Source organism: Peromyscus leucopus, chromosome 2 (genome assembly GCF_004664715.2).
Source record: "Peromyscus leucopus breed LL Stock chromosome 2, UCI_PerLeu_2.1, whole genome shotgun sequence".
Classification (NCBI taxonomy): Eukaryota; Metazoa; Chordata; class Mammalia; order Rodentia; family Cricetidae; genus Peromyscus; species Peromyscus leucopus.
Window position 1 is genome coordinate 126,768,709 of NC_051064.1, and position 20,177 is coordinate 126,788,885.

The 20,177-nt window shown below is 46.1% G+C and overlaps 1 pseudogene; it reads right to left on the reverse strand.

Annotated features, from left to right (window-relative positions):
- Positions 1 to 5,038: 5,038 nt before the first annotated feature.
- On the reverse strand, positions 5,039 to 5,152 carry LOC114704320 (annotated as a pseudogene).
- Positions 5,153 to 20,177: the final 15,025 nt, after the last annotated feature.

Sequence of the window (20,177 nt, forward strand, 5' to 3'; positions counted from 1 at the left end):
TAGAAATAAATGAATTCAAGAAGATCCTTCCAAACAAAAAGAACAGTACAGGGGAAAGGCCAGTGGCCTCAAGTGAGTTTGAGATCTGAATACGGCTAGGCCTAGCACCAACTCTAAGGAATGGGAACTAAAGCACACCAAAGCTGCTGATAGCTCACAGTCCCACGTGTGTTGAAATGACCCATCACATGCTGCTTCATCTACAGTGAGCTAGCTTCCAGGAAGAAAGAAATTCATCTTCTTCCCAGCAATGGGAAAGGCATAAATTGGCAACAATAAATCCATTTTGAGTTTTCCTTGGTCCCTCCCTGCTTCTATGAGTTCTTCATCCTGCTCCACCAGGTTAATGTCTCATCACAGATACACATGGTCAGTTTAAAGTTCCTTAACAACTTCATGCTGCTGTATTTCCCTGCCTCCTTTTATGGAGTGGGTATAAATGCTGTAGTATAGAAAGGAAAGGGAGATAGACTGGGGACTGTTGTTAGTTTTTGCTCTTTTGGGGGTGTACCACCCAGCCCCCAAACAAATCACACATGGAGGCTTATTCTTTATTATAAATGTCCGACCTTAGCTTGGCTTGTTTCTTGCCAGCTTTCTGTAACTTTAAATTATCCCATCTACCATTTGCCTCTGGGCTTCTCCTGTTCTCTTTCTTCTGTATATCTTACTCTTACTCTGTGGCTTGCTGAGGAGCTGGGTGGCTGGCCCCTGAAGTCCTCCTCCTTCTCTGGCTACTTCTTCCTTTCCTTCCCAAATTTCTCCTTCTGTATATTCTCTCTGCCTGCCAGCCCCACCTATTTCTCTCTCCTGCTTCGCTACTGGCTGTTCAGTTCTTTATTAGACCATCAGGTGTTTTAGACAGGCACAGTAACACAACTTTACAGAGTTAAACAAATGCAACATAAACAAAAGCAATACACTTTAAAATAATATTCCCCACCAAGGGACAGGTGGAGATACGTGATAGGAGTCAAGAAACACAGCACATAGGCTTTGGTGTCCTACCTGAGTTCCTGTTCCAGTCTTGACTACTTCAGCTGCATGACTTCAGGCAAATGAGTCTTCTCTAACCTCAGTTTAGTTTCTCTTGTATAAAATGGGACAACTGGATGGGCGGTGGTGGCGCACGCCTTTAATCCCAGCACTTGGGAGGCAGAGGCAGGAGGATCTCTCTGAGTTCAAGGCCAGCCTGGGCTACAGAGTGAGTTCCAGGACAGGCTCCAAAACTACACAGAGAAACCCTGTCTTGAAAAAAACGAAAGGAAAAAAGGAAACCGTATCTTGAAAAACAAACAAACAACTGCTCTGCAAGACCCAGGCCCCCAGCTACTCAAGTGACTTTACTGTAAAGCAGTTAAGAAGTACGGGAAGTTACGGGAGCTCAGAGGAGGCGGTCACTTGGGTAGCCTAGAGCAGGACTCCTTATTTACCTCAATGTGCTGTGCTTGGTTTCCCTCCAGGTAGGCCAGGAAGTCTTTCTTGAGGTCTAAGGGCCAGTGTCTCTCCTCTCCTCAGCTATTTTCTTGGTTCAGAGCCTGGTCTGCCAGTTGCCAGCACATGCATTCAGGGGTGATCTCTAATTTGTAATTTGCATGCTGGTCTCCTTGGTGTGGGTGTGTTTCCTCCTTCCTGTCTCGGGGTAGGGACTGAGGTTGCTGAAGGCTTAGGGGTTGCCAGGCCAAAACCAGAAGTTGCTAGGCAGCAGAAGACATCTACCAGCTAGGCACTATTGTTTGCTAAGGCCAGACTCCAAGAGACTCAGAGCTAGATTACTCCAGAGCCACAAGGGCTTCCAGATTGGTGTGTGTGTGTGTGTGTGTGTGTGTGTGTGTGTGTGTGTGTGTGTGTGTATGTGTGTGTATGAAGTTAAGTACACCCATATGAGAAAACCAACGTGAATCTGGCTGTCTTGGTCACTGTCTCTGTCCTTGAACAATAGAGGCATTGCATCATTGTCAGAGAAAGAAACGGCTCTCTCTTCAAAGGGGTTGGCTATTGTTTATTCTGGAATCAAATACAAATAACCATGGACAGGGAAAAGATTTTTTTTTTTTTTTTTTTTTTTGGTTTTTCGAGACAGGGTTTCTCTGTGTAGCTTTGCGCCTTTCCTGGAACTCACTTGGTAGCCCAGGCTGGCCTCGAACTCACAGAGATCCGCCTGCCTCTGCCTCCCGCGTGCTGGGATTAAAGGCGTGCTCCACCACCGCCCGGCCCAGGGAAAAGATTTAGATCACCCTGAATTCTATGTTCCAACGTGGTAACAGTTTGAAGTTTTTATAGTAACAGAAAAGAAAGTCACAAATCAAGAGACTTTTCAAATACATTGGTGGAAATATTATGTAGGCAGTTACAGAAAAATGGGGACATATTGGCTCTAAGCCCCCGGGAGCTATTTTCTAACACTATTAGCCTTTTAATAAGTGAAAGGAAAGACTTTGTTAGGTTAGTACATTTCTAAAGGTTTTATCTGCTAATCACGGGATATTAGGTCAGACATAGAAGTAAGCAAGGAATGGGGATTAAAGATGGCCCGAGATCGCTGGACGGTGTTGACGCAGGCCTTTAACCCAGGAGGCAGAGGCAGGCAGATCTATGAGTTCGAGGCCAGCCTGGTCTACAGAGTGAGTGCCAGGACAGCTAGGGCTACGCAGAGAAACCCTGTCTGGAAAAACCAAAAAGGAGGAGGAGGAGGAAGAGGAGGAGGAGGATGAAAGTCACTTTCTGAAGCCACCCATAGAGCAGTCAAGGGAGGATGGGGCGTTCTCGGGTGGAGCCCTTGTCTACCGTGCTTGAGGTGCTTTGTTCAGTTTCTAACGGGAAGGAGAAGGATGAGGAGAGAAGAAGGCTATGGATAGAAACTCAGATCTGACACCAAAACCTGTAAATAAATTATAAACTTATAATCATGCTGGGCAGTGGTGGTGCACGCCTTTAATCCCAGCACTCAGGAGGCAGAGGCAGTCGAATCTCTGAGTTTGAGGCCAGCCTGGTCTACAGATCGAGTTCCAGGACAGCCAGGGCTATTACATAAAGAAAAGAAACCCTGTCTCAAACAAAACAAAACAAAACAAACAACAAAAACAAAACAACAACAACAAAATAACCAACCAACCAAAAAATCAACTAATAATCTTAATTAAAATATATCAAAAGGGGGCTGGGGAGATAGCTCAGCAGTTAAGAGCATTGGCTGCTCTTCCAGAGGTCCTAGGTTCAATTTTCAGCAGCCACATGGTGCCTCACAACCATCTGTAGTGGAATCTGATGCCCTCTTCTGGAATAAAGGTGTACATGCAGATAGAGCACTTGAATCTAATACACACACACACACACACACACACACACACACACACACACACATCCAAAGATAATAACATTTGGTGCATCACTTCTTAATTAGTTTACTATTTTATTTTGTTTTGTTTTTGAGACAGTTTTACTATGCTGTGTGTTGTGGTGTGTGTGTGTGTGTGTGTGTGTGTGTGTGTGTGTGTGTGTGTGTGTGAGATAGTATGCTGTGTGTGCATGCCTGTGGAAGTCAGAAGAGGGTGTTGGATCTCCTGGAGCTGGAGTTACCAGTTACCATTCCAAGACGGGTACTGGGAACTGAACTCAGGTCCTGAGTGGAGGTCAGAGAACAGTGCGCAGGAGTCGGTTCTCTCCTTTCGCCATATGGGTCCTGGGGATCAAACTCGGGTGGTAAAGCTTCATAGCAGGCTCCTTTCCCCACAGAGCCATCCCAATGGCCCGCCTTTACTTTCCTGTCATCAATTATTGTTGTATTGACAGGGTCTCCTTGTATACCCCAGGCTGGCCTTGAACCCAGGACCTTCCTGTCTCAGGGATTATAGGGGTATACCACTGGCCTGGAATTACCAGAGCTGCTGATGTTGTTCACTTGTAGGTGGTGTGGACCCTACATAGGTCCTGAACTATGTCCACCTCTCCTAGCCCACCTGCAGTAACTTCAGCCTGAGAGTTTGACATTGGCCATGAAAACTGGAGAATTCTACAAGCCTCGTCCTTCGGGAAAGCACCCCTCCCCCACATCATCGGTATGCCCCCACCAGCAGAGCTCCCAAACCTCACTGTGACTGAGTTTCCCAGCAGCCTGCAGAGCAGAGTTTCCATCAGACAAGCTGATTCAGAATGCCTAAAGAAGACTAAAAACAAAGCCGAAGCTGACCAGGACCGTCTCATCCTCTTACCTCCAGCTCCCAGTGTTGGGAATTACAGGTTGTGTGACCACAGCCAGAAACGAGGCAGTTTCTTACATCTAATTCTGTGGACCAAACTGCATGCTTTCAAGGCATGGTGAGATACACCCCAGCACTTGAAAGGCAGAGGCAAGATGATTGCTTTAAGTTCAAGGCCAGCTTGATAAGCATAGTGAAGTCTAAGCCAGCCAGGGCTACATAGTAAGACTTTGTCTCAAAAAAAAAGCCAACAAACTAAATGTGTGCTTGTTGCTATTAGTACCTTGTACACACACACACCCCAGGGCTCATCTTTCTCCTCTCAAAGAGCATGTCCCAGTACCTCGCAGAACACACTGGTATCCTTTCTAGATGGAATGAAAATAGGCACTTGGCCCGGCAGTGGTGGTGTGTACCTGTCCTAGAACGAAAAAAATTTTTTTGGGTTTTGTTTGTTTTTAGAGACAGTCTTTCTCTGTGTAGCTCAGCCAGGAACTAGCTCTGTAGACCAGGCTGGTCTCGAACTCACAAAAATCCACCTGTCTTTGCCTCCCGAGTGCTGGGATTAAAGGCGTGTGCCGCCGCCGCCGCCGCCGCCGCCGCCGCCGCCGCCGCCGCCGCCGCCGCCGCCACCAGGCTTATTTATTTATTTTTTAAAATTTATTTATTTATTATATATACAGTGTTCTGTTTGCATGTATCTCTGCAGGCCAGAAGAGGGCACCAGATCTCATTACAGATGGTTGTGAGCCACCATGTGGGTGCTGGGAATTGAAATTAGGACCTCTGGAAGAACACCCAGTGTTCTTAACCTATGAGCCATCTCTCCAGGCCCTTTAAAAAAAAAAAAATGCTTCACGAATTTGCATGTCATCCTTTGCCAGGGGCCATGCTAATCTTCTCTAATCTTCTAATTGTTCCAATTTTAGTGTCTGTGCAGCCGAAGCGAGCACCCAACTCTTATTTAGTCTCTGACCAGCTCCTGTGGTCGTCTCTTTGGTGATGTCCCTGTTTGTCCCTCTGTTTATCTGGTCTCTGTTCCTCATTCTGCATCTTGCCATCTGTTCTGGTAGGATCCTTATGTTCTGAGTCCAGCCCAAGCCTTGCACATGCGTACTCCTCACCCAGAGGAACTGCTCCAGCTACCTCTGCAGGGGAGCTGAGCCACGAGGCAGGCCAAGGGGGTGGATGAAAAGACAGGGAACCTGGAAGGTCTCCACTCTTCCCACCCACCCCATCTTTCCCTAACCGTGAGGGCCCTCTGAGAGGCTTGGAGCTCTAGCCAGGCTCATGACCCCCAGGACCAAGGACTAAGTCTGTGTGTCCGACCCTCTGTGCCCTCCCCATTGACCCCCCTCCTGCCAAGCTCCCTAAATTTCTCCTCTAGGCTAGTCCAATAGCTGTTACAAACAGCTATTTGGGGAGGGTAGGACAGCTGTTTGGGGACTGGGTAGGTCCTCAAGCAAGTGACACCAAGCTCAGGGCTGCCACCGAGCCTAGTATCCTCTAGGGTCAAAAGACCTGAGGTCTGTGACCTCTGCTCTGGGCCTAGTTTTCAGAACCCGGAGTGCAATGTCCAGAGCCAACACGTGGTTCAAAGTATTGACTCTCAGAATTTACCACACAGCCTAGTACTGGTCCCTGTGACCAGGGCCTGCCTTCAGAGTGGCATGCTCCGGCCTCCCACTCAGATGACCTGACAGGCCCTAGTGGCTTAGGTTGCTGTGTGCCAGGCTAGTGTGGCCCAGGGCCAGGTACTCAGCAAGGCCAGGGTCCTACAGCCAATGCTGTACACTGGCTACTACTGAGTCATACCCTAGCCCCTAAGGACTTCTGAAGTACAATTTTAGTCAAATGAGAATAAAAAGTACACACTGCAGGAAGGGAAGGGCTAGTGAGGTAAACAGGAGGATGTAATGCGAATCGCTAGATGGTCTTTTTTGTTTGTTTTGTTTTTTTGAGACAGGATTTCTCTGTGTATCTTTGTGCCTTTCCTGGATCTCACTCTGTAGACCAGGCTGGCCTCGAACTCACAGAGATCTACCTGCCTCTGCCTCCCAAGTGCTGGGATTAAAGGCGTGTGCCACCATCACCCTACACTGGATGGTCTTATTAAAAAAAAAAAAAAAAAAAAAAAAACAACTTTTGAGTTCCAGGAAAAGGCGCAAAGCTACACAGAGAAACCCTGTCTCGAAAAACAAAACAAAAAAACTTGGAGCCAGGTATTGGGGTGAACGGAAAGATCAGAGAAACAGAACAAGCTACATCCAACCTTACCTCACCAACTTCTCAGCTGATCTTGTTTCCTCAAACTGGAAGCCTTTGAGTCCTCACCCAAATGGATCTCAGCTGAACTGCTGCTCAAAAGCCTAAAAGTTTAAAAAGACCTCTAGTTCCTGGTCCTCATGCCTTATCTACCTTTCTGCTTCCTGCCATCACTTCCTGGGATTAAAGGCATGTGTCTTTCCCAAGCAAGACATGAGATCTCAAGTCCTGGGATTAAAGGTGTGAGTGCCACCATGCCTGGCTTCTATGTCTATCTAGTGGCTCTGACCCCAGATAAGTTTATTGGGGTGCACAATACATCAGGAGGGGGCAGATTGAGGACTGGGAGTGGGTAGGGTTGCTTAGTAAGATATAAGATGCTAGGTCCAGTAAAGTAGGAAAATGCTTTTTTTGGCGAGGAATTTATTTATTATTTATTTTTACTTTTAAAGAAAGTAGCAAATGATTTTTGAGATGGGATCTCACTGTGTACTCTTTTCTGGACCCAGAACTTATAGTGTAGACCAGGCTGGCCTCAAACTCACAGAGGTCAGCCTGCCTGTGCCTCCCCAGTTCTAGTATTAAAGGTATGAGGCACCATTCTCAATTTAGATTTTTTTAGCTCAAGTATGCCCCAGCCCATGCTGGTGCATGCCTCTACATCCGAACTTGTGAAGCTGAGGTGGGAAAATCTAAAATTCACGGCCAGCCTGAGGCACAAGAATCCCTATTTTAAAAATAAAATAAAATAGGGGCTGGAGAGATGGCTCAGAGGTTAAGAGCACTGACTGCTCTTCCAGAGGTCCTGAGTTCAATTCCCAGCAACCACATGGTGGCTCACAACCATCCATAATGAGATCTGGTGCCCTCTTCTGGCCTGCAGTCATATATGCTGTATGCAAAATAAATAAATAAATCTTAAAATAAAATAAATTTTAAAAAAGCCCAGGCATGGTAACACACACCTTTTATCCTAGCACCCAGGTGGGAAGGAGAGGCAGGCAGATCTCTATAAGTTTGAGGCTAGCCTGGTCTACAAATTGAGCTCCAGATTAGCTAGAGACACCCAAACTGGTCTTGAATTTGAAATTGTCCTGAAGATTCTCCACAGCCTTCTGAATACCAAGATCACTTCTATGTGCCATCATGTCTGCCTGAGGCACTTGGAGTGTTATTGTTCATTTTGTTTTTGTTTTTGATACAAGGCTTCTCTGTGTAGTCCTGGCTGTCCTGGAACTCACTCTGTAGACCAGAAACTTAGAAATCTGCCTGGCTCTGCTTCCTGAGTACTGGGATTAAAGGCGTGCACCACCATGGCCTAGCAGAGCACTTATTTTAATGTGTTCAGTTCCGCAGCACCACTGGGGAACCCTTAATCCTTTCCATGTTTTTTTTTTTTTTCTTCTAGTAACTATAGGTGTGGACACGGGAAAAGTGTCTAACACTGCTCGCATTGGGGTAAGGACAACTTCAGAGGATCTGTTTTCCTTTATCATTTTCACTTTAAATTTTTTTTTTTTTAAATTTTTGAGTGTATGGATGTTTTTGCCTGCAAGTATGTCTGTACACCACATGCTTGCAATACCAGAGGAAGCCAGAAGAGGGCACTGGATCCTCTGGAACTGGAGTTAATAGATAGTCTGATTAGGTATCAGGAAAGGAACTCAGGTCCCCTAGAAGCATAGCCAGGACTCTAAACTGCTGAGCCATCTCCCTACCCTTTATTTTATTTATTATTGTGCGTGTGTGTGTACATGAGTGTGCCTGCCATGACATGTGTGTGGAGGTCAGAGGACAACTTACGGAGTCCATAGAACTCAGATTGCTGGGTTTCATGGCTCATCTTTACCAGCTGAGCCTTCTCATTGGCTTTATTTCTACTTTAAAAACATTTATTTGTGCCCAGCATGTTGGGACATACCATTAATCCCAGCACTTGTGAGGCAAAGGCAGGTGCATCTCTGTGAGGTGAGTTAGGCTAGCCTTGGAGTATGACGCTGTCTCAAAAGAATGAATTTATTTATTTACTTACTTACTTACTTACTTACTTACTTACTTACTCACTTACTATGTGTGAGAGAGTGCAGGTGCACTACACAGTTTGGGGTGGAAGTCAGTTCTCGCCCTGCATCTTGCTAAGCTAGGGCCTCTTGTGTTTCTGCTGCTGTGATGTGCTTTCCCGGCTAGCTGGCCTGAAAGCTCCTGGGAAATTGTCTCTCTGCCTCCAGTCTTGCCTTGAAATGACAAGGTTACAGATACGCACAGCTGCACTTGGCTTTTTCTGTTTGTTTTGTTTTTTGAGACAGGGTTTCTCTGTGTAGCCCTGACTGTCCTGGAACTCACCCTTATAAACCAGGCTGGCCTTGAACTCAGAGAGATCTGCCTGCCTCTGCCTCCTAACTGCTGGGGTTCAAGAAAAAAAAACCAATATTTTTATTCAAAACAAGTTGATTATAAATGCCATCTCTTTCTAAAAAAGAAAAGGGGATATGATATAGATATATAGGATATAGAGATGATAAAAGGGTAGATTAATGAACCTACTTTTAAAGAACAACTTGTTTAAAATGTTTTACATTGGTATAGATTTTAGTTTATGTTTAAAATGTTTTACATTGGTATAAATTTTAGTTTATTGATACAAACTTGAAGTTAATTTTGTTATACTGTATATATATATTTCTGTTCTTGTTTGAGGTATTATGTTTATGTAACTAATTTAAAATTGTAAATGGATAATTAAAAATAGATTAATAATTAGTCATCTATGATAATCATATTTATAGCCATGTTCGTTAAGTCTTCTAGGTATACATAGATATATTTCAGATAGATGTATAATCTTCAAACACTTCATAGACCTAGAGAATATGGCATTTAAATAACTTAGAATTCTGTTGATGTGAGACACAATTGCTCCTGGCTGCACCAATTGATCCCGAGAGAATGTTGGGCTTCTAAGACATTTCCATTTGAAAGTTTGTCTTCTTGGCACAAAATGGCCTACTGGGCAAAGAACTGCCCTTGCCTTGACGGCTGACAGTACGAATATAATGCTGTCCTTTCTGGACAAACAAAACACAAGGAAAGCGACCACTGTACTCTGCCAAGACAGGGTAAGATGGTCTTTCAGAATTCCTGCTTCTAAAAATGGTCTGTATATACTCTAGGCCTGTAGCCACTTTAAATGCACCAACAATACTAAAAAACATTAGGTGACTGTCCAGGCTTCCAGCTGTCTTGGTCTACTCTTACAAGATTCCCAAAAGTTGCTTGCATCCATCTACCATTTCTCAGGTACCATTATGTTCCTTCTCAGGTCTTTGATGTGGTTGAAGACTAGATAGTTGTAATTTCCTCAGTTATGATAAAAGATAAGTTAGATATAAAACCTTAAACTCACAAATATAAGATAGATAGGACATCTTCTTTAATATTATAACTACAATTCTTGCTCGATAATTGTTTTGTTATATGTAATTTTACTATGTTAAAGTTAAAACCTTCCTTTTTAAAAAAAGAAGAAAAGGGGAAGTGCTGTGGATATCACTCTATATAAATAAAACACTGATGGCCAGTGACCAGGCAGGAAGTATAGGCGGGACAAAGAGAGAGGAGAATTGGGGAAACAGGAAGAAGGGAAGAGAGACACTGCAGCCACTGCCAGGATAAGCAGCATGTAAAGACGCCGGTAAGCCACCAGCCACGTGGCAAGGTATAGATTTATAGAAATGGGTTAATTTAAGATATAAGAACAGTTAGCAAGAAGCCTGCCATGGCCATACAGTTTATAAGTAATATAAGCGTCTGAGTGATTATTTTATACGTGGATTGTGGGACTTCAGGGCTTAATGGAATCTGGAGAGAAGCTCTCCAGCAACACAAGGCGTGCACCACCACTGCCCAGCAGCACTGGACTTTTTATGTGGGTTCTGGGGACTGAGAAAGTTGTTCTCTGACCTCCACACAAAGGCCGTGGTGTGCTCACGTGGCTAGAGCTTCGACCTGCTGAGCCGTCTCCCTAACGTGACTTAATTCAACCTCTTACATAGGAGTAAGCATTACTTCAGATTGGGGTGGAGCCTGGGAACTTTCTTGCCACAGCTTCCTCCCTATCCTCCTGCCTCCAGTCTGGCCACCTCCAGTACACACTGGCTTCTACCTCTCCTTACCCCTGGTCAGTGTTTTACAGCAGTAGTTTTCATGCGGGAGAGAAAGCAGGCTTCCTGACTTACCGTGTTCCCTGCCTCACTCCTAGGATACATGGAAACATCTTCCCCTTCTTCACGGCGCACAGCAGGAATTCCAGCAGCCCATGTTCTACAGCCTCTTCTGGCTTCCATTGTGTTGCTCCTGTTGCCCTGTCTGTCCTTACTGCACATGGACAGAGCCTACTGCATGCCAACACTGGGCTGGGAAGGACGCTGTGGAGTGCCAGACTGGATCAGTTAGGCTGCTATGACTCACATTCTGGCAGAGGAGCCTTGCAAGGCAAACAGTGACAAGGAGGTGCTTGTGGTCCTAGGGTGATCCAGAACGCTGGGGTCAGAGGGAGCCTCCTGGAGAAGGCTGAATTAAGATTTGAACCAACCGGGCTGGAGAGATGGCTCAGAGGTTAAGAACACTGGCTGTTCTTCCAGAGATCCTGAGTTCAATTCCCAGCACCCACATGGTGGCTCACTACCATATGTAATGAGATACGTAATAAATAAATCTTAAAAAAAAAAAGAAAATTCAAAGTTAATAGAGCATTATGTAGTATATTTCTGGGGGTTTTTGGAAAAAAAAAAAAAAAGATTTGAACCAACCACCAGAGGACAGGCAGGTAGTGTCCCAGGCACACAGACAGATTGTCAAAGGCCCTGAGACTTGGAGAGGAGTCTTTGTGAGGATGTGCAGTGTGTGCATATGTGTGCAGACACATGTTGTAGCACATGTGGAGGTCAGACGACAATTTTAAGTGTCAGTTCTCACTATTCACCTTGTTTGAGACAGGGTCTCTTCATTGTTCATTCCTGCATACTCCGGAGTAACTGGCTGGCCGTGAGTTTCCAGGATCTTCCTGTCTGCCTCCAGTCTCACCATAAGAGCGATAGGATTTTAGATGGGTGCTCTATGGTGTCCAGGGTTCTGGGGGTTTGAACTCTGGTATCTGACACTTTCAGGGCAAGTACTTTACCCCCAGAGCTATCTTCCCAGTCCCTGTCCAGGGATCTTGAGTCCAGCGTGGTGGAAACACACAAGGATGAGCATAAGAGCCACAGGTAAGAAGCCTTCTGGATGCTACTCCATTGATCCAGCCTTTTCTTCTGAGGGCAGTGAGGATTCTGGGAAGGACCTAAGGAGGGGGGCATCCAGGCATCCTGTGGGTGCAGTGCAGAGGCTGGGTTGGTGGAGCCCCAGTGCTCTTTCTAGAGTAGTAGACGTGATGAGAGTCTGGAGTAAGTGAAGACACCGGAGACAGACTCAGAGCTGAGGCAGGAGTAAGGGTGACCGCCCCCCACCCCCCACCCCCCCTGGCTTCGGCAGCTGGTGGCTTGGGAAGGGACTTTCTAAGTTCATACTTGAATTAAGTCTGGATATTCAAGTTAGCCTTTAATCGCAGCACTCAGGAGGCAGAAGCAGGCCAATCTCTAAATTTAAGGCCAGCCTGGTCTACATAGTGAGTTCCGGGACAGTCGGGACTACACAGAGAAACCTTGTTTTCAGAAGGGGAGAGGAGACATTCAAATCCAGACATCCAGCAGGCAGAGATGACCTATTATATGGACTGGGTATTTTTTTGTTGGGGAGGGGGGCAGTTGAGACAGTCTCACTGTGTGACCCGAAACTCTCTTTACAGACCAAGCTGGCCTTAAAGTCACAGAGACCCAACTGCCTCTGCCTCCTGAGTGCTGGCACTAAAGGCGTGCGCCACCACACCTGCCTGGCCTGTTCTTATACAACAGGATTCTATTTGTGGGCTGGCAAAATGGCTCAGCAGATAAAAATGCTTGCTGAGTAAGCCTGGTGACCTCAGTTTGATCTTCAGAACCCATGTAAAGATGAGAAGCAAGAGTTTTCTCCATGAAGTTGTCTCTGCCCTCCATACATGTGTCTTGGCAAATGTGAATGCTCATGTGTGTGCGGCATGTATGCACACATGCTCACAGAGTAATAAATAATTTTTATTTTGTTATGTTTTGAGACAGGCTTTCTCTGTGTAGCCTTGGCTGTCCTGGAACTCACTCTGTAGACTGGGCTGGTCTTGAACTCACAAGAGATCTGCCTGGCTCTGCCTCCCGAGTTCTGGGGTTAAAGGTGTATGCCAAGCAGGGTGGTGGTGGTGATGGCGGCGGCGGCGGCGGCGGCGGCGGCGGCGCACGTCTTTAATCCCAGCACTTGGGAGGCAGAGCCAGGCAGATCTTTGTGAGTTCAACACCAGCCTGATCTACAGAGCAAGATCCAGGTCAGGCACCAAAACTACACAGAGAAACCCTGTCTTAAAAAACTAAAACTAATAATAATAAAGTAAGGGAATTCCAACATAAGCCACAATACGGTCAAAGTGTGAGCATATTATCCTAAGTGAGATTAAACAGTCATGAGATATTGTGTCAATCTACTTGTCTAAGAAGCCAGAGTTGCCAGATGGTAGGGGTGCACACACCTTTAAACCCAGCACTTGAGAGGAAGAAGCAGGTGGATCTCTGAGTTCCAGGCCAGCCTGGTCTACAGAGTGAGTTCCAGAACAGCCAGTGCTACACAGTGAAACCCTGTGTTAGAAGAAGAAGAAGAGGAGGAGGAGGAAGAGAAGGAGGAGGAGGAACCCAGAGTTACCAGGCATGATGGTTCAAGCCTGTGATCCTAGTATTTAGGCAGACTAGTGTTTAGTGGATTTAAAGTTGGAGTCTAGCCTAGACTTCATGGAGACCTTGACTTTTAAAAACAGTTCCTCAGAAACAAACAATCAGGGCTATGAAGACGGCTCAGACGGTGAAGTGTGAGGTCCTGAGCTCAGGTGCCTAGCACCCATGGAAAAGCTGGACATAATGGCAGGGCACACATCTGTAACCCCAAGTTTGAGGGCAGAGATATGAGGAACCCAGGGACTAGCCACCTAGTCTAACTGAAAGGGTATGCTCTCAGTTACTGGACAGTCTGAAAAAAAATAAGATGGAGCTGGTTTGGTGGTGCACACCTTTAATCCCAGCTCTGGGGAGGCAGAGACAGGTGGATCTATATGAGTTCGAGGCCAGCCTGGTCTACAAAGTGAGATCCAGGACAGCCAGGACAGTTACACAGAGAAACCCTGTCTTGAAAAAGCCTCCCCCGCCCCCTAAAAAAACTAAATAAAAAATAAAGATACTCCAGGTGGTAGTGCACACCTTTATTCCCAGCACTTGGGAGGCAGAGGCAGGCGGATCTCAGTGAGTTCAAGGCCAGCCTGGTCTACAAAGCGAGTTCCAGAACAGCCAGGAATCTTACAGTCTTGAAAAAAACCAAAAAAAATAAAATAAATAAAAAAAGATACTATTGCCTATCTTTTTAAACAAGTCTTATGTAGCCCAGGCTAGTCTCAAATTTGCCATGTAGCAGAGGATAATCTCAAGTGCTGAGATTATAGGCATGTATTAATTACCATGCCTAGTTTATGTGGTAGCGGGAATCAAACCTAGGGATTCCTAAGCATTCACTCTACCAGCTGAGCTACTTCCCCAGTTCCACCAACATCAAACCAGTCAGGTTTGTTTGCTTGTTGTTAGTTTATGAGACAGGGTTTCTCTGTGGACCTTTGGAGCCTGTCCTGGAACTCACTTTGTAGACCAGGCTGGTCTCGAACTCACAGAGACCCTCCTGCCTCTGCTTCCAGAGTGCTGGGATTAAAGGTATGTGCCACCATCGCCCAACTATCAGTCAGGTTTATATAGACACAAAGTAATAGATACAGTTCAATAGATATTTTCAGTTTGGGAATATAGAAAGGTTGGATAATGGTCATAGTTGCACAACAATATGAATACATTTAATGCCACCAAGTGTACTCAAAAATAATTCAAATGGCCGGGCGGTGGTGGCACACGCCTTTAGTCCCAGCACTCAGGAGGCAGAGCCAGGCGGATCTCTGTGAGTTCAAGGCCAGCCTGGGTTACCAAGTGAGCTCCAGGAAAGGCGCAAAGCTACACAGAGAAACCCTGTCTCGAAAAACCAAAAAAAATAAAAAAATAATAATAATTCAAATGAAGCTGGGCAGTGGTGGCGCACGCCTTTAACCCAAGCACTTTGGAGGCGGAGGCAAGCGGATCTCTGTGAGTTCGAGGCCAGCCTGGTCTACAAAGCGAGTTCCAGGACAGGCTCCAAAGCTACACAGAGAAACCCTGTCTCAATAAATAAATAATAAAATAAAATAAAAACAAAAAAATCTAGATGTGGTGGCATACATACACACACAGTACTCAGTCATGGGAGGCTGAAGGATCAGAGGTTAAAGGTCATTCTTGGCTATATCGTGAGTTCAAACCCAACCTGTTCTATAGGGGAACCTGTCTGAAACAAAGCACCTTATGTATTTATGTAATCCTGTTTAATAAAATAAAAAAAACAAAAATTAAATGAACTAAGTATAGTGTTTCATACCTGTAATCCCAGCACCCAGGAGGCACAAGGCAGGAGGATTGTGAGTTTGAGGCCAGCCCACTCCACAGTGTATCAAGATATTATCCTAAAAGGAGGTGAGGGATAAAAGGGTAAAACTGGTACATTTTTCTTCATTTGCAGTGCTAGAAATGGTAACCAGGACCTCATGCTGAGTAAATACTCTACAGCTAATCTACATCTCAGATAGATAGCTTACTTAATTTTTGTTCTTTTTTGAGGTCTAGCTATGTAGTCCAGGCTGGCCTTGAACTCACAATTGTGGCTCAATCTCCTGAGTGCTGGGATTACAAATGTGAACCACTGTAGCAAAGAACATAGCTAAATTTTAAAGACGTTATTTGGAAAATAGGTGTGAGTGGAACACATCTGTAAGCTCAATGCTTGGGAGGGTAGAAAGATTTCACCTCCCAGACCAAGTTCTACACACTTATATTCTGTCCTTGGGATGCAGCTCAGTTGTAGAACACACAGACACAGACACACACAAACACACACACACACACACACACATTCTCTCTCTCTCTCTCTCTCTCTCTCTCTCTCTCTCTCTCTCTCTCTCTCTCTCTCCAAATAACAACTTTTTTAAAAAAAAGTACTTATTTAAGCAGATTGTGGTGACTCATACCTTTAAGCCCAGCACTTGGGTTGGGGGAAGGCAGGCAGATGTCTGTGAGTTTGAGGCCAGCCTAGTCTACATAGCAAATTCTGGACCAGCCAGAGCTGCATACACAGTTAGACCTTGTCTCAAAAAAATCAAACCAGCCAGGTGGTGATGCATGCCTTTAATCCTAGCCCTTGGGAAAGACTGGCAGATCTCTGTGGTTTGAGACCAGCCTGGTCTACAGAGTGAGTTCCAGGACAGCCAGAGCTGTTACACAGAGAAATCTGTCTCGAAACCCTTCCCCCAAAAAGGTTTCACAGAAAATGTGTTACTATTAAGCTGTAGTAACATATAAGTAAGCTTTAAATTAATGCAAACATCACACGGGATTTTAGAATCAGAACATATTAACTCTTCCCTCCTCATGCTGTTTCTGTTTCCTCTGAAACACCAGGTGAGTTCAAAGTGCTCAAATGATTCCAAACTACGAGATTACTTTGAGAGCAAGGGTGGAAGACTGTGGGGATGCTCAGCAGGTACAGGTGTTTTCTGTACAAGGACGAGGACCTGAGTCCATCCTCAGCACCCACGCAGGACGCCGGGTGTGGCAGCGCTCACCAGTAACTCCAGCACGGAGAGGTGGGGAAGCAGAGACAAACAGACCCTCCGGCCGGCCAGGCTGACCAAAAGGCAAGTTCCCCATTCACTGCAGAGACCCACACCCAGAGGTGACGTTTGCCCTTCATACCGCACACACAAAGTGTAGACGAGCATAACAGACAGAAACACACACACACACACACACACACACACACACACACACACACCAATTTCTAGAGCCATTTATAACTCAGAACAATAAAATATTATTTTCAGGGAGATGTAGTTTTACTATTTTATTTTTTTTTTTTGAGATAATCCTATATAGCCTAGGCTGGCTTTGTAGTCAAGGATGATCTTAAATTCCTGATCCTCTTGCCTCTACCTCCTGAATGTTGGGATTACAGGCGTATACCCCACACTCATTTTATGTGGTGTTGGGGACCAAATCCAGGGCTTCATGTATACCAGGCAAACACTCTACCAAGGGAGTTACATCCCCAGCACTTAGAAAGGTATTTTAAAACTATTTTATTTTATTTTATATTTGTTTTGAGACAGGGTTTCTCTGTGTTGTTTTGGAGTCTGTCCTGGATCTCTCTCTGCAGACCAGGCTGGCCTTGAACTCACAGAGATCTGCCTGGCTCTGCCTCCCAAGTGCTGGGATTAAAGGCATGCGCCACCACTGTCCGGCTATTTTATTTTAATTTTTAAAATACAGATCTATGAGTTCAAGGTTAACCTGATATACAAAGGGAGTTCCAGGATGGCCAGGGCTATGCAGAGAAACCCTGTCTCAAAAAACAAACACAAAACAACAAAACTGACACCTTTTAACATGCTAGTTCAAGGTGATTGTCAAAAAGAAAGCAACATTTAGGGTTTTGTTTTTTTTTTTGTTTGTTTGTTTGTTTAGCCCTGGCTGTCCTGGAACTCGATTTGTAGACCAGGCTAGCCTCAAACTCAGCTCAGAGATCTGCCTGCCTCTGCCTATGGGGTATTGGGATTAAAGGCCTGTGCCATCACTGCCCAGGAATTTAGCAATTTCTATGTATGTTCTTTTTTAATTAATTATTTATTTTTATTTTATGGACATTGGTGCTTGGCCTGCATGTATGTCTGTGTGAGGGTGTTGGATCCTCCAGAACGGGAGTTATAGACAGTTGTGAGCTGCTGTGTGGGTGCTGGGAATTGAACCTGGGTCCTCTGGAAGAGCAGTCAGTACTCTTAACCACTGAGCCATCTCTCCAATCCCCTATATATGTTCTTTTTTACAAAATATTTTTATTATTTGTGTGTGTGTGTGTGCGCCCTTGATCCTCCTGCTTTTACTTTCCAGGTTCTGAGGTTGTAGTCACGTGCCACCATGCCCAGCTCGACTGTCAAGATTCCTATGTGTTAGTTCAAGGATGGCTTTGCTCCATCACAAGCCCCTATCTGCAGGTGAGGAAACAAGCTGACAAAATCTAAAAGAGCCTGGCAAGAAGCCGGATGGACGGACAGTGCCTGCCGCTGACAATTCTTCCATCTGTACAAGCTCATTTGACCACCAGGAGGCGCCAGATGCCTGTGGATGGGGAGGAGCGGGTCCCCGCAAAGGGCCTACAGTGAATGGTCTTTTGAGAGCAGTCGGGGACTGGGTGGGAGGGCACATCCAGCGAGCCTGGGGAGTCGTGGTACAGAAAGCGCGTGTAAGGGTTGGGGGAGGTGTTGTAAGAGAGCAGGGTTCAGGAACGTTGGCGGCTGGAAGCGGAGCCGAGGGCGTGCTGTGGCCTCCTGGCTCTGCCTCGTCTGGCCCTGTTGGGGGAAAAGGGCAGCTCTAGGGAAAAGCAGAGTTCTCTAAAGGGGTGGGCCCCTGCCTCCACCTCAGATCTCCTCAGAGAAGTCCAGAGCCTGGAATAGACCGGACATTCCTAAGTTTTCTGGCAAGGAAACCAGGAAATCAGATCTTGAGCCAATCTCCTTTCAGGCCCAGCCAGTTCTGTCGAATAGGCCCTTGCCCCAGGACTTCCCGGAAAAGCTCCGCTGTGCCAGGGAAGCCACCCTTAGTTTCCCGAATCTGCGGCCTCTAAGATGTACTGCGGTGTGGTTCCCTCTCCCTGGCGGTGGGTCAGATCCATTTTCTAAGCATGCACGGTGAACGGTTCTCCGTGGGACACATTTGTGTGTCTCCTTAAGTCCTCTTCCAGTTCCTTCTTCGTGAATGCCTGCGTCTGCAGTATGGAACCTGAAAAGCTTGGACTCACCGTTAGTCCCCGTTCCTTTTTCACTCCCCACGTCCAGTGAGCGTTTCCACCTCTTGGTTTTCCACCCCGCACTGGGCCAAGTGCCCAGCATCTCTTCACTAGGATCACTGTTAGTGCCTGAAGCTCCACCGTGACTTCCTCCAAAACCTTTTCCAAGTGACAGTCTTGATAACCCGGGTATGTCCCCTACCTGCTGAACCTGCCCAGCAGCTTCCTGGTGTTTCCTTTTAATAAAAAATAACTTATTATTATTATGTGTGTGTGTGTGTGTGTGTGTGTGTGTGTGTGTGAGGGAGGGAGGGAGGTCAGAGGCAGCTTTGGAATCTGTTCTTTCCTGGCACCTTTACACGGGTTCTGTGGATCTAACTCCTCAAGCTCACATAGCAAGGGCTTCACCAAGGAGTCATCATGCTGTCCCCATCCCCAGGGGTTTTACATTTGGTTCTTTGTTTGTTTGTTTGTTTATTTTTTGAGACAGGGTTTTTCTGTGTGTAGCCTTGGCTGTCCCGGAACCGGCTCTGTAGACAGGGCTGGCCTCGAACTCACAGAGATCCACCTGCTGCTGCTTCCCCAGTGCTGGGACTAAAGGCGTGTGTCACCATCACCAGCTACTTTTTGGGTTCTTTGAGACAGTCTCACTAAGTAGCCAAGGCTGGCCTCAAGTTCCTGATTCTTCTGCCTGACTGCCCAGGGATTGTGGGAATCACGGGTATGAACCATCACACAGTGCTTCCATTGTGCTTGCAATAAACACCTGACTCCTGCATGGCAGGTTCCCCGAATGGGCTGGCCCTTCCCAGCTCTGTGAGACCATGTTCCCCTCACTTTCTAGGGTCCATTTACTCTGGCCAAGCTCACCACAGGGCCTTTGCACGGTTGGCTTCCTCTATCTGGACCCATGTCTTTGCCTTAGGACTCTCCGGGATCTCAGCTCCAGCACTTCTTTCCCAGGGACGTCCTAATTCATCTCCACGACCAGGTCAGATGCCTTACTCACTTTCTAACACCACATACTTAGCTGCCTACAGGTCGTCAGAGCTGTAATTATGTTTGTAACACTGTTTAGTTATTAATAGACCTCTATTATGGTAAGGACCACATCAAGTGTTGCCCACTTAAAAACAATCTCCAGGGCAGGTGAGGTGAATGACTTGGTGGGTCACGTGCTAGGGTCCAAACTTGGGGCTGCATGGTACCAGGTGCACCATCTCCCCAGCTCTCAGTGTGACCTTGTTTATCTTCTGAGACAGGGTCTCACCGTGTAGCTCCAGTTGGCTTGGAGCTCCTGTATGCCAGGCTAGTACTGATCTCAGAGGTCCACGTGCCTGTGCCTCTGAGTGCTGGGATTAAAGGTGAGTGCACCACACTGGTCCAGTCACCTGTTCCTTCAAGGACTGACTGCGTTGATTAACCCGCCTCTTTTCATCTCTATCTCCCAGCTAGGCCTGTGTCATTTTTTTTTTTTTTTTTTTTTTTTTTTTTTTTTTTTTTTTTTTTTTGTGTGGAAACCTTGGCAACCACTTCTTGTCTCCGAGTGTATGTATAACTGACTCCAATCAATGAGGTTCCCCCTCAGAAGTCAAGAGTGTTCTAATGGATTCCAACCTCATCACATCACCACCCTATTTA